Source organism: Cherax quadricarinatus, chromosome 16 (assembly GCF_038502225.1).
Source record: "Cherax quadricarinatus isolate ZL_2023a chromosome 16, ASM3850222v1, whole genome shotgun sequence".
Taxonomy (NCBI): Eukaryota; Metazoa; Arthropoda; class Malacostraca; order Decapoda; family Parastacidae; genus Cherax; species Cherax quadricarinatus.
Window position 1 is genome coordinate 3,802,379 of NC_091307.1, and position 14,081 is coordinate 3,816,459.

General features: G+C 39.0%; 1 protein-coding gene across 1 annotated transcript in view; it reads left to right on the forward strand.

The window, feature by feature from the left end:
• The window catches only part of LOC128688793 (nephrin), a gene marked incomplete at its 3' end in the record, with an annotated part of 745,578 nt that overhangs the window by 565,443 nt on the left and 166,054 nt on the right, over positions 1–14,081 (forward strand).

Consider the following 14,081-nt stretch of genomic DNA (forward strand, 5'->3'; position numbering starts at 1 on the left):
TTGCAACGTCAACAACTACTATTGTTACATTTTTCTCTTTTATTAACTTTTTTTTTTACTGTCCTCGGTGGTGATAGGGACATTTTTACAGATATTTTCATTAAAATTTATTACTTGGGTACATTCTCATTATTTGCAGATACCAAAATAAGCATGAAGATGCAGAAAAATTGCAAGAAGATATAAGCAGAGTTTTGCATTGGGCAGAGAATAACATGATATTCAGTTGTGACAAGTTCCAACTGCTTAGATATGGAAAGAATGAACTCAAAAGAGACACCACCATGTTAGTCGACTGGTGTGGGTCGCATCCTGGGGGACAAGATTAAGGACCCCAATGGAAATAAGTTAGACAGTCCTCGATGACGCACTGACTTTCTTGGGTTATCCTGGGTGGCTAACCCTCCGGGGTTAAAAATCCGAACGAAATCTTATCTTATATAAAAACCCAATTAAAGGAAAGGAACACGAGAAAGGCCTGAGAGTATGATAGCTGACCTCTCTTTCAAAGAAACACAAGGTAACTGTCACGACAACAAGGAAAGTGACTGAGTGGATTATGAAAACTTGGAAAAAGAGAAATAGTGCCAATAGTGACACTGTTCAAACGGCTTGTGCTCTTTCGTTTAGAGTATCGCTCATTGTTGACGGTTCCGCTCGGGGCAGGAGAGATATCAGAGCTGGAACAGGTAGGTCATATATGGCCCGCATAGAAGCCAGTAGAGCATTTAAATTTCTAGGAATGCCTCTGGTTTTGAATATGTATTCGTTTAGCAGAGGAGACATAGACAATGATAATGTATTTGTGGAAAGTGCTGGAGGACCTAGTCCCAAATCTGTACATTTCCATAGCAATGTGAGATTTGAGAAACAATGTACAATAAACCCAGTGCTAAGGGGCGCCACGGACACAGTAAGAAAACGTTGTATCATCATCCGTGGTTCCAGACTATTCACCATCTTACTAGAAAATTTCTGAATCACTGAATGACAAGCGTAGATGTCTTCAAGTGGAAATTGGGCAAGTACCTCCACAAAGTGCCAGATCTGTCAGGCTGCGATGGATATGTGGGCCAGCAGGCCGCCAACAGCATGAAAAATAATATTGCAGAAATAATAACTGAATGATATACAAGGGAAAAGGAGTGTACAGTGAACAAGTAAAATTTGTCAAGATTTGCTTATCATTTTGCATGTTCTGGTACAGAAAGAGATGTTCAGCAATCTTGTGAGCGAATCTCTTAACAGATTTTTCTTTCCTACTCATGTGCCAAGACGTTAGTACCTCCCTGGAGGGCGCTATCCTTGAATTATTTCTGTCGGGTGTGGTTTAAAGCGTTTATTGAGCCACATCTCTTATTGCTGCAATTTATATCAACGTTCAACATTTCTCAGCGTTAAAAGTATCCTCTTCAGAGAAAAAAAAAGTAAAACCAATTACAAACCGAGGAAATATTGACATGTGTGTTCTTTTTTTTCATTCGTAAACGTTCTTGATGGTGAGAGTGATAACCAGAGGGCCAGTTAGAACCCTGGCTTCATATTACCATTATATTCTTGGTTTATGATTGGAGAAGAAGCCGCGTCCTCTGCCGGATTACTCTGCCGGATTACTCTGCCGGATTACTCTGCTGGATTCACGTAGTATAGTTACGTCGGTTTTTATGTTACCAAAAGTTTGCAAATATGAGAAACACTGTATATTTTTTTATCTTTCGTTGTATCTGTATTTTTCTTTCCTTCGTTAAGTTCATTATTCGTTTGCTCTTACTTTGGGTACTCTCTCTCTCTCTCTCTCTCTCTCTCTCTCTCTCTCTCTCTCTCTCTCTCTCTCTCTCTCTCTCAGCTCGTCATCCTATTCCTTCCTGTCCCTTGCCCTTTTCCCTCATTTCTCTTCTTTTCCTTTCTCTTCCTATCCTTTTTCTTCCATCTCTCTCTCCCTGCTTCTCATCTCCCCCCCTCCTTACCTTCCTCCTTTCTTCCCCCCACCCTCTCTCCTTCCTTCCCTCTCCATCTGTGTATCTAGCTAGCGATCTATCTCTGAATATCTATAATACTTAATTCGTACTAAGACTGGAAGCCCTTGACTTAACTTTTTATAGAATATTTTGCTTTATCTTTCAGTTTTCCTCCTCATATGTCTTCCTACTTGTTGTTTCTCTGTTAATAATTCTCTGAGTCATGCACTCCGGTCCCGAACCAATCATAGTAATATACATACGTAATTTTAAAATTATGTATGTATCTTACTATTCCTGGAGGTCTCTGGTAATGTGATGTGAAGTTCATCTTGTGATACATGCTCACCACGTAATATTTGACTCAATTATCCTCCTCGTAACCTTTCTGTGTTTGTATATTTTTTAAATGACGTTTGTAATTTATTTATTGTTAGGCAAAAAGGACACAGATGCAGCTTATGTGGCATTGTGGCAACGTTTCGCTCTACAGGAGCTTTGTAAAGCCGTTACCAAAGCTCTTGGAGAACGAAATGCTCTCACAATAAAGTATCACAACTATGTATTTTTACCTAACATTTTGTCGGTAATTCCACCATTATTTATGAGCTAAACCCGTGTGAGTCATTCAGCTCTAAGAGTGATGGACGCTTTATCCTATGTTCACTAATCGTGAGACTTGCCTACATACTTTTTGACTGCCTCTTAGAGCACTGGAACGAAATTACTGGGAATGCCGTAAAGTTTTGTATATGTACTCACTAGAACGGAGGAAAGAGATACATGAATATATATATACCTGGAAAATACTCGAGGGCCTGGTCCCAAATCAACATACTGGAGCGAGAGATATGGAAGTGCAAAATAAACTCAGTGGAAAGCAGAGGTGCGGTGGGCACAATAAGGGAACACTGTGTCAACATTCGTGGCCCAAGTTTGTTCAACACATTACTAGAAGACATTAGAAACACTGCTGGAACAAGTGCAGACGTCTTCCAGAGAAAACTAGACAAGTATCTACCAGGTGCCAGATCAACCGGGCTGTGATGGATATGTGAGGCAGCAGGCCTCCAGCAGCAACAGCCTGGTTGATCAGGCTAGCATCAGACGAGCCTGGCCTAAGGCCGAGCTCTGGGAGGAGAAAGATTCTCAAAATTCATCAAAGGTGTATCTAAGGTATATCCGTTTTTAATATGTGGTGTAAATTATAACGTTTCTTCCTATACTTTTTTTTTATTCGGCTGGCATGTGGGAAGGGAGAATTAGAGGATGTCAGACGTTTAAAAAAATTCTGAGTATTCAACAGATTAAATGACCCCAACCTGCTAATCTGAATGCAAACATGCATTTGCTTGGCCAGAAACTACTTGACTGGACAAAGATACACTTGACTGGACAAAGATACACTTCACTGGGGCTAGATACATTTGACTGGGCCATCATGCATTTGATCGAGCAGAGATTCGCTTGATAGGGACAAGATGCGATTAACTGAGCTGTGGTCAGCTTGCAGTGTCCTTGGTTTGATCCTTGGCACGGTTATGGAGCGGACCTTGTAAAATGTAGTACTCTGGCATACTATTTTTGTCATGGCGTGAAGAGGTTAAGGAAGTCAAAGAATATAGTTGCAGTCTTTCGGTAGTAACCCCTCATTAGTAAACAGAGAGCCCTTAGAATTTCTCTCCCAACTTCCCCAACTAAGGCAAAAAAAAAAAAAAAAGATAAAAGAATTAGGACAGTTCTACAGGACGTGGGTGCCTGGCACGCTTCCTCAAACTCGAACAGTCACTCTGAGGCAGTTCTCCATAGAATGTGGACTTCGGTACACACACCTCACCTATATCCACCTGCTGTCAGCTGCTGCTACTCCGCCCTGTACTCACCTATTTGTACTCCCCTATTTGTGGTTGCAGGGGTCGATTCACAGCTCCTGGCCCCGCCTCTTCGCTGATTGCTACTAGGTCCTCTCTCTCCCTGCCCCATGAGCTCTATCATACCTCGCCTTAAAACTATGTATGGTTCCTGCCTCCACTACATCCCTTTCTAGGCTATTCCATGGCCTGACTACTCTATGACTGAAGAAATACTTCCTAACATCCCTTTGATTCATCTGAGTCTTCAACTTCCAATTGTGACCTCTTGTGTCTGTGTCCCATCTCTGTCTATTCCCATCCCACCTTGTCTATTCCGCGCAGTATTTTATATGTCGTTATCATGTCTCCCCTGACCCTCCTGTCCTCCAGTGTCGTCAGGCCGATTTCCCTCAACCTTTCTTCGTAGGACAGTCCCCGTAGCTCTGGGACTAGTCTTGTTGCAGCTGACTGTGTTGCATATGTTGTCTCGTTACTAGTTATGCCTTTTAAGTCAGGATATTTTTTAATTACCGGAGTACCTGTAGAGAGACCTTGGGGAACCTTTGACGTGAACAATTTAATGGTTTTTTAATTAATGTTTTAACTGGATGTTATAGTATTTAATAATGTGCATGTGTTTTTGCAGAATTTTTTTATACTTAATTTTACCTAGAGCGTTCTTTTATATGACGTATATCTATTTTAATGACAAGAACATTGAGAGATTTACCAGGACTAAGCGAACTTAATTTAAATATTTCAAATTCCATGCCTCCATCAACCCAGAAAAGAATGAGAGCTAAACGGTTGTCCCTCAACAGGAAACATCGTTAAAGAACAACAGGGTTTCTGTTGTCTGGTTTTGCTCTGTACCCCCCATGTACCTGTGTCTTCATTATTCTCTCACACTCTATCTTTTTGTTTCCTAAAGTTTTCCCCTCTGCCTCTCCCTCATCTTCTTTCTTTCCCTTCGATTTGACAATTCTATCATTCCTCCCTCCCTCAGTTATGACAGACTTTCCCTTACGATAGGTACTGAAGTCATCCCTCTCTGGTGTTGAGAATAACAAGTGAGAGTACCAACGTAAAGGTTGAGGCTATCGCCTTTCGTATCCGCGCGCGCGAGAGCACTAACACACACATACACACACACACACACACACACACACACACACACACACACACACACACACACACACACAGAATAAGCCAAAGCCAGGTTCCCCCCACCTTCCCCAACACATACTCATTCACTCACTCTCACACTCAATCTCTTTGTAAATACGTTACAACAACAACGCACGCGCGCTCATGCGTCTCTGAGGTGTTGCTGCGGCTGTGATTTGACGTTAGCAATAACAGTTTGGTGAAATAAGGCTGTATCTGCCCTTTTTTGCAGTGAAGGGAGTCTATATATGTGTGGAAAAAAAAGGAGGAAAATCATTGGGGACAGGAAAATTTTTATGTATTTTTTTATGTATTGAAAATGATAACTAGCCTATTGTTTATAATGAGGGCCAGGCAGCAGGTCAAACCATAGCTATGCATTTAATCTAGGGGGGAAAAAAATAGGTGAATGGACGAACATAATGGTGAAATTGGTACAATGTCAGGATAAGGTATGACGAAGTGATTGAAAATTAAATAAATAGAACATAACTTTGAAAAAATGCTTGGAAAAGTGCTAAACAAAAATAGATGTGTAGAAACAGTGACAGTTAAAACTTGAATAACAGTTGCAGCTAGCTCAGGATATTGCAGATAATGAAAACAAAAGTAATGAAAATAAAATAACAGTATCCGAGGAGTGTGGAGGTGAAATGTTAATCTTAAAAAAAAAAAGGTGATTGCAAATTATATTAAGTTATTGAGAGGAACGGTAAACTGAGTAAAAAAGAAAAGAAAAAAAAGATTATGCTGAAAAAGATATCAAATCAAGCGATAAATTTTTTAGAAGATTTCTTGCTATCAAGAATTTGTAGTTGGATTTAGACGTATTAGAAAAAAATATAGATACAGGCTGCTGAAAATCCCCTTCACTTAGGTTAAATATAATTAAAAATTACAAGAGAGCTATAGACATGAAATTTGAAAGTATTAAGGATATGTATTTAGGTAACACCTTTTAAAGAAGGATGGGGTCAAAATATGTGTTTATAAATCACTTACATGAGGCTGATTGAGAAATATGTGGAAGACAAACATTGTTTTTTTTTAAATAATTAAGAGTTTGTCAAATAGTGTCTCAAAGAACAAGTCACCAAACTACAGTAAACGCAAAAAAAAAAAAAAATGAGTTTCAGACAAAAACGATAATAAAGATTTGATGTTAATATGGAGTAATTTCAGAAAGACGAGGGATATAAAGAAGAAGAAATCTGATATAATCTAACAAACTAAGCTGGGAAAACATGTTGTAAATGAGGTATTGAGCAGAAACTTCTTAGCGTGGAAGAAGACGAGGGTTTTGCAATATTAATAAAAAAAGGGAATGATATAAGGTACAGAAATTAAAATCTCCCCCCAAAAACTTATGAAATATTTGTTGCAGAAATCCAAAATGAAGATGAGAAACGCGTAGTATTCAATGCATACAACCCAGCGGTTAATCTTACCTGGGAGAGCGAAGACTTGGACAAGAAAAATGAGGGATTACAGGATATACCAAGTGACCGTGATATGCAGATAAATAATATCTGAAGATTTTTTACTACACATATCAAGTTGAAGGTGAAACTGTAAATAAATGATAAGAAATCCTTAATGATAAAACACCTCAATTACTGGGAGCGCTTGAGGTTTCTAAACCTGTATTCCCTGGAACGCAGGAGGGAGAGATACATGATTATATACACCTGGAAAATCCTAGAGGGACTAGTACCGAACTTGCACACGAAAATCACTCACTACGAAAGCAAAAGACTTGGCAGACGATGCACCATCCCCCCAATGAAAAGCAGGGGTGTCACTAGCACGTTAAGAGACCATACAATAAGTGTCAGGGGCCCGAGACTGTTCAACTGCCTCCCAGCACACATAAGGGGGATTACCAACAGACCCCTGGCAGTCTTCAAGCTGGCACTGGACAAGCACCTAAAGTCAGTTCCTGATCAGCCGGGCTGTGGCTCGTACGTTGGTTTGCGTGCAGCCAGCAGCAACAGCCTGGTTGATCAGGCGCTGATCCACCAGGAGGCCTGGTCACAGACCGGGCCGCGGGGGCGTTGACCCCCGAAACTCTCTCCAGGTAAACTCCAGGTAGTGACTATTTGAAGTATCTACATATTAATGAAGCAACGATAGTTAAGGCTAATCTTAGTGTTTACGAGATTGGAGGAAGAAATTTTCAACAAACATTATTGCAAATGTACTGTTAGAAACGTACTGTTAGAAACGTACTGTTAGAAATAACATATGCTGTAAATATCACTTAGGAAAAGGAAAAAAAAATACAAAAATATGTAAGAGTAGATTATAAGAAAAAATATTACTTTAGGGCAGTGTATTAAAGAAGCTAAATAAAAGATATTACAATGAGCAAGTAGAAATAATTTGTATAGAGAGATCCGTAACAAATATTAATATGGCATCAAAAAATGAGTTCTGAATGAAATAATTGAAGGTAGTTTAATGTAAGGGGCTGGAGAGCTATGAAAAAAAAAGACAAAATTGTCAGAAGCGGAACAGTCAGGTAACGTAAAATATATACAGACAAGTAATGAATATACAGATATATGGAGGGAGGAAGGAAGAATATTTGAAAAGGCAATAGAAGACAAGAGCACAAAGATACGACGTCTTTCATTCAGGTTTGTATACAATAAATCAAATGTTAGAGACCAAATATGAAGATTCAATAATGAACAAAAATCACTGAAGTCGAGGGGAAATGTATGTAATACTAATTATGAAGATTTTGTGTTTTTTAGGAAAGAAGATGTTTTGAAATGTCACATTTAAATCCCAAAAAAGATTGCTGAAATGGAGGCTACTGAAATAAGAATAAATTACTGATTGATGGTGACAAGACAAAAGCAACAGGAAATAGGATAGGCGAAATATTGAGATGAGTTTTAAGAGAATGCACAGAATAACTTTTAATGCTTTCACTACGAAGAGGGTAAAATGGCAGACAAATGGAAAATGATACACATTGTGCCACTGTTTTGAAAAAAAGTGAGACACATAAAAAAATGTAATGAAATAAAAAAAAATGTTGAAAAAGTTATTAGAGGAAAATGAATAGAAAACTATTAACTAGCGAATAATTTGATTTTTGGTCTGCAAATTCCTGTGTATGAAATCAATCGATCTTATGTGAAACAGTCTCAAATTTTACATAAAAAAAAAATGCAGAGGCGAATTTCATATAGCTAGAGGTTAAAAAAAATGTGATAGTTCCATAAGAAATACTAATTTTGAAACTACAAAATGCGTATGTAATGACAGGCAAACAATTACAGAAAGATGAGAGACCTTGAGAGAAAAATGTAAACCGTAATAAGCGGGGAAAAATTGTTCTAGAGGATGACTGTTCCATGGTTACTCTGGATACATACTCGCAGGTGTACCGCCACCAGTAATGAAGAACGGCGGTGGAAAGAATACAAACAACAAAAGGGCATTTAAAACCTAGTAAAATGTCGCATTAATAAAGATTCCTTTTTTGCTGCATGTCTTGTAACCGCTCTAAGACAGGTGCAGCAGAAGCCGTTCCTGCTGTGTAGAGCTTATCAAGTCATTGGCTTAGTATAAAAGTCATTGGCTTTGTATAAAACAAAATCTTGTCTCAATAAAAGCATGTTCAGCAATTTGTTTCTGTGATTATTCTTCATGGAATGCCTGGCCTGGGACCTGGCCGCTGGGGCGGTGACCTCCAGAAGCAACTACATGTAGACCCCAGGTATAGGCCACTTCATTTAAAAATATAATGCATTTAATGAACTCCATACCAGTCTGTTAGTGAGCCCAGGTGCACGTGAACGCACCTGCTCTCATTAACATTCAAGGCCGGTGTGACAAGGGTGAATAGCGTGAAGGTGTTAAAATGCCACCGGGATCAGGTATTTTCATGCGAGTGTGCGCACGCCTTGTTTTTCCCGGACCTTTCCTGAACACCCTCCCCCTAGTGACCCACCAAGCCATTCTCTCAACACCCTCCCTCGAGTGACCCACCCAACCCTCTCCGCAACAACCTCCTGACAAAAGGAATTTATTTATTCAGTTTATTCTTTCTTTAATAGAAAAAGTTTCCCAGTTGATAACATAGTTACGATTCTTCAAATGCTAGAAAACTATTGACCTGCCTTGTGCACATCTTACATATCCTATGCATTCTGTCTAGTGTTCTTGTGCATGAACTCTGTGATGTGAAGAAGACATGATAATATGTAGATGTATGATACTTGAGGACCTCCCCCAGATCTATACACTAATGTGACAACGTACTGAAATGAGGGATATAGGTGGAAGTGTAAACTAGTTTCAACAAAAAAGCTGGGGAGCCATGAGAACAATAAGAGAACACTGTGTCAGCATCCGTGGTCCAAGACTATTGAATCTGCTACCAGTAGATATCAGAAGTATTTCAGGAACAAGTTTTCAAGAGGAAATTTAATCAGTTCCTTTGCGACAGTGTGAGACAGTGGGCCATAACCAACAACCTGGTTGAATAATCATCAGAAAAGCCCGGCCGCAGACCAGGCAACGAAAGTAGAAAAACTATCATTAAGGCCCTGATCTACGGGAGGGCGACGGGGACGTTGATCCTCGGAATGACCTCCAGGTAGGTAAATCACTGGTAGTCCACGTCATTTGTTTAATATATCTTACATCCCAATTGATAATTTGCCTGTTTAACACTGCCTCCTCTCCCTCGGATGAAACCTGTTTGATCCGAGGGAAAGGAGGGTAGCTCCAAGTTCTCTGGCCAAGAGCCCTTCACCAGCGACAATGCACTCCCTGGAAAGGTGTCCCCTCTCCAGTCTTTGGATTACCTTTTATGACGTGATCATGTCTTCACGAGTCATCTCTTCTAATATGAGGTTCAAGTCTTGTCTCCATAGGTTTTCCGTAGGGCGAGTCTCGTTGTGAATCTTTGTAATTTCTTTAGTGTGCTGGCAAGCGTATGCCTTCCCTGGACTTTGTATACCATTATTTCTGTCGATCACATTTGTATTAACGCCAATAATCAATGTGGATATGTTATTGCATCACTAATTTTTTTCCCCATTCGTTCATTTTTTTCCCACAAGGTACAGTAACGTAAACGTTTTTTATTTCAGCAATCTCAGTGCAGCCTGCTGGGAATATTTGCCTATCTTAAAAGGGATATTCTCAAACGCGGAGTCGTGAAATATCCGAGAACTTTATGTTTCAATTTTGAAAGATAAATATTCTTTCTTTATATATTGAGTAATATTTTTTTTAACTAGATGTTATATTTACTTCTAAATGATAACATAAGTAGATTGATAACGATGAAACACTCTTTCTTATTGAAATTTTCATACCTTCTAGCGGGGAAGTGGGTAGGAGTGTGTCTTAATGCTAGTGAAGGGCTCTTCATTCAAGGAATTAGGGTTACCCTTTCTGTTCTTTGACCAAACGTGATATAATCTCACATTTCCCAGGTGGGTAATGATCCCATCCGGTTTACCGATTCCCTATACATCTTACTAATAAAAATACTAATTTATACTTGATCTTAATACTTACCGTCGAACGACAATAAGGAATATATATATATATATATATATATATATATATATATATATATATATATATATATATATATATATATATATATATATATCGCTATTCTGAATTCCGGGGTAACCTTTTGCTGCTCTTGCTCGAGCAGGTGAAAAATAGAGATTATATGTTTTCCCTACCGCAAGGCTACATCAGTCTCCACATTTACGTGCGCTTTTCTTCCCAAATTTCGCGTGATTCGAGGAATTTTCACGCTGCTATAACACACTTCTCCACACTACATCCATCCTCTTTCAAGATTAATATGGGCATAGCTCGACCTGCGGTGTTTTGGTGTCTGAAGGAGAAAGTCGAGACAGAGACGAGAATATGTTGGGGTGAAAATATTTGAAAACGAGATCAGTTCTGTTTCCCCTGACCACCCTTGGCTTTGAGCATTTTATATATATATATATATATATATATATATATATATATATATATATATATATATATATATATATATATATATATATATATATATATACTGTGTGTGTGTGTGTGTGTGTGTGTGTGTGTGTGTGTGTGTGTATGTGTGTGTAAAAACTAGTCAATTAGCAAAAAATCATTTAAAATTAAGTCCTTTCTGAAATTTTCTCTTATATGTTTAAAGATACATTTTTTCATTAATGTTGATGTAAAAATTTATAATTTTGCACCAAAAGAATCTTAGAAAACTTACCTAACCTTATTATAACAAGAACAATTTATTTTAGCCTAACCCAACTAAATATATTTTAGATTTGTTTACAATAATTTAATATTAAACAAACACAGTGAAATATATTTTTTTCGTTAGGTTCAGAATGATTTTGGCGAAATTGTTGCATACACAAATTTTCGCTTGTCCTATATAGCAAGATGAGCGTTGCTATTTAAGCCAAGATGGCAAGTTCTGCCTATTCGGCACGACATTATATATATATATATATATATATATATATATATATATATATATATATATATATATATATATATATATATATGGACAGGCATGTGGCTAGTACGTCAGTTTGCGTGCGGCCAGCAGTAACAGCCTGGTTGATCAGACCCTGATCCACCATGAGGCCTGGTCTCAGACCGAACTGCAGGGGCATTAACCCCCCGAAACCCTCTACAGGTATACTACGTCACTTTCTAGACTATTCCACTTCCTGACAACTTGACTCATCGGAATCTTCAGCTTCCAATTGTGACCCTTTGTTTCTGTCTCTCATCTCTGAAATATCCTGTCTTTGTCCACCTTGTCAATTCCTCGCAGTATTTTATATGTTATCATGTCTCCCCTAACCCTCCTGTCCTCCAGTGTCGTAAAGCCGATTTCCCTTAACCTTTCTTCGTAGGACGATCCCCTTAGCTCTGGGACTAGTCTTGTTGCAAACCTTTGCACTTTCTCTAATTTCTTGACGTGCTTGACCAGGTGCGGATTCCAGACTGGTGCTGTATACTCCAATATGGGCCTGACGTACATGGTGTACAAAGTCTTGAACGATTCCTTATTGAGGAATCGGAATGTGTGTGTGTGTGTATACTCACCTAGTTGTACTCACCTAGTTGAGGTTGCAGGGGTCGAGTCCTAGCTCCTGGCCCCGCCTCTTCACTGGTCGCTACTAGGTCACTCTCCCTGAACCGTGAGCTTTATCATACCTCTGCTTAAAGCTATGTATGGATCCTGCCTCCACAACATCGCTTCCCAAACTATTCTACTTCCTGACTACTCTGTGGCTGAAGAAATACTTCCTAACATCCATGTGATTCATCTGTGTCTTCAACTTCCAACTGTGTCCCCTTGTTGCTGTGTCCCATCTCTGGAACATCCTGTCTTTGTCCACCTTGTCAATTCCTTTCAGTATTTTGTATGTCGTTATCATGTCCCCCCTATCTCTCCTCTCCTCCAGTGTCATCAGATCGATTTCCCTTAACCTCTCCTCGTAGGGCATACCCCTTAGCTCTGGGACTAGTCTTGTTGCGAACCTTTGCACTTTCTCTAGTTTCTTTACGTGCTTGGCTAGGTGTGGGTTCCAGACTGGTGCCGCATACTCCAATATGGGCCTAACGTACACGGTGTACAGGGTCCTGGACGATTCCTTATTAAGATGTCGGAATGCTGTTCTGAGGTTTGCCAGGCGCCCATATGCTGCAGCAGTTATTTGGTTGATGTACGCTTCAGGAGATGTGCCTGGTGTTATGCTCACCCCAAGATCTTTTTCCTTGAGTGAGGTTTGTAGTCTCTGGCCCCCTAGACTGTACTCCGTCTGCGGTCTTCTTTGCCCTTCCCCAATCTTCATGACTTTGCACTTGGTGGGGTTGAACTCCAGTAGCCAATTGCTGGACCAGGCATGCAGCCTGTCCAGATCTCTTTGTAGTTCTGCCTGGTCTTCGATAGAATGAATTCTTCTCATCAACTTCACATCATCTGCAAACAGGGACACTTCGGACTCTATTCCTTCCGTCATGTCGTTCACAAATTTAAATGCACTGATTATTTTTATTATAATCAAGGGGGACTGCTAAACCCATAGGATTATGCAGCTTAAATGCACTGAGATTGTTCAGCTATACCTTGGTTATTTAAATTAACATATTAATGTAAAGTTTTGCAATGACATATAAAATAGTATTTGTAAGTATACTTTTCTGAACATCTTGATTTTAAAGCTGAGAGTTCATTTACGACATTAAATTACGGAAAGCCAACATTTACTAATTTAATAACTAAATTATCTCGAGTTATACATATTCAACTCAAATGTAGTTTAATAATAGTAATAATCATTATATAAATAATAATAATGAAGACTAATATTATCCAAACATCCGATAGTCTTGTACGTATCGGATGTTATGATTATACTAATCATCATCATCATCAATCATCATCATCATCATCATCATCATCAATCATCAATCAATCATCATTAATCATCATCATCATTATCATCATCAATCATGGGTGAGCGCTAAAGTCTTGATTATGAATTGTAAATTATAAAGCTAATATTAGAACAAAACGATTTAACATGTTAAGTGGTAATTACCTGCATAGCAAGAAAGTAAATATATGCTCTAAGTGGCCGTTCAAAGCCCAATTCTTACTATGAAAAAAAAATCATTGTTTATTTCATTTATGGATAAGGGTTATGTATGAAATAAGTTTAAATTAATTACCTGAATCTTAAGTGTGTGACGATATACGTTAATAGGTTGTAATGTCAGAACGTTGGTGAGACGACGAGACAACTCATGGCTGGAGTTGCCGGATACCTGGGTAAATATCGGAGACACGTGTGCACTGACCGAAACATTTACTAAGGAAACGTTTCGCCACGAGTGGCTGCTTCAGTCTGAAGAAGCCGCTCGTGGCGAAATGTTTTCTTAATATGTTCTTATATTATACTTACAATTTGTCGGTGACACCATACCAGTTCCAGCACCTGGGTAAATCCTCTAGTTAGTCTGGTACAAGGCAACTGTTAAGTGAACCTCATTTTCGGCCAATTCGGAAACGTGCGCCTGCGCG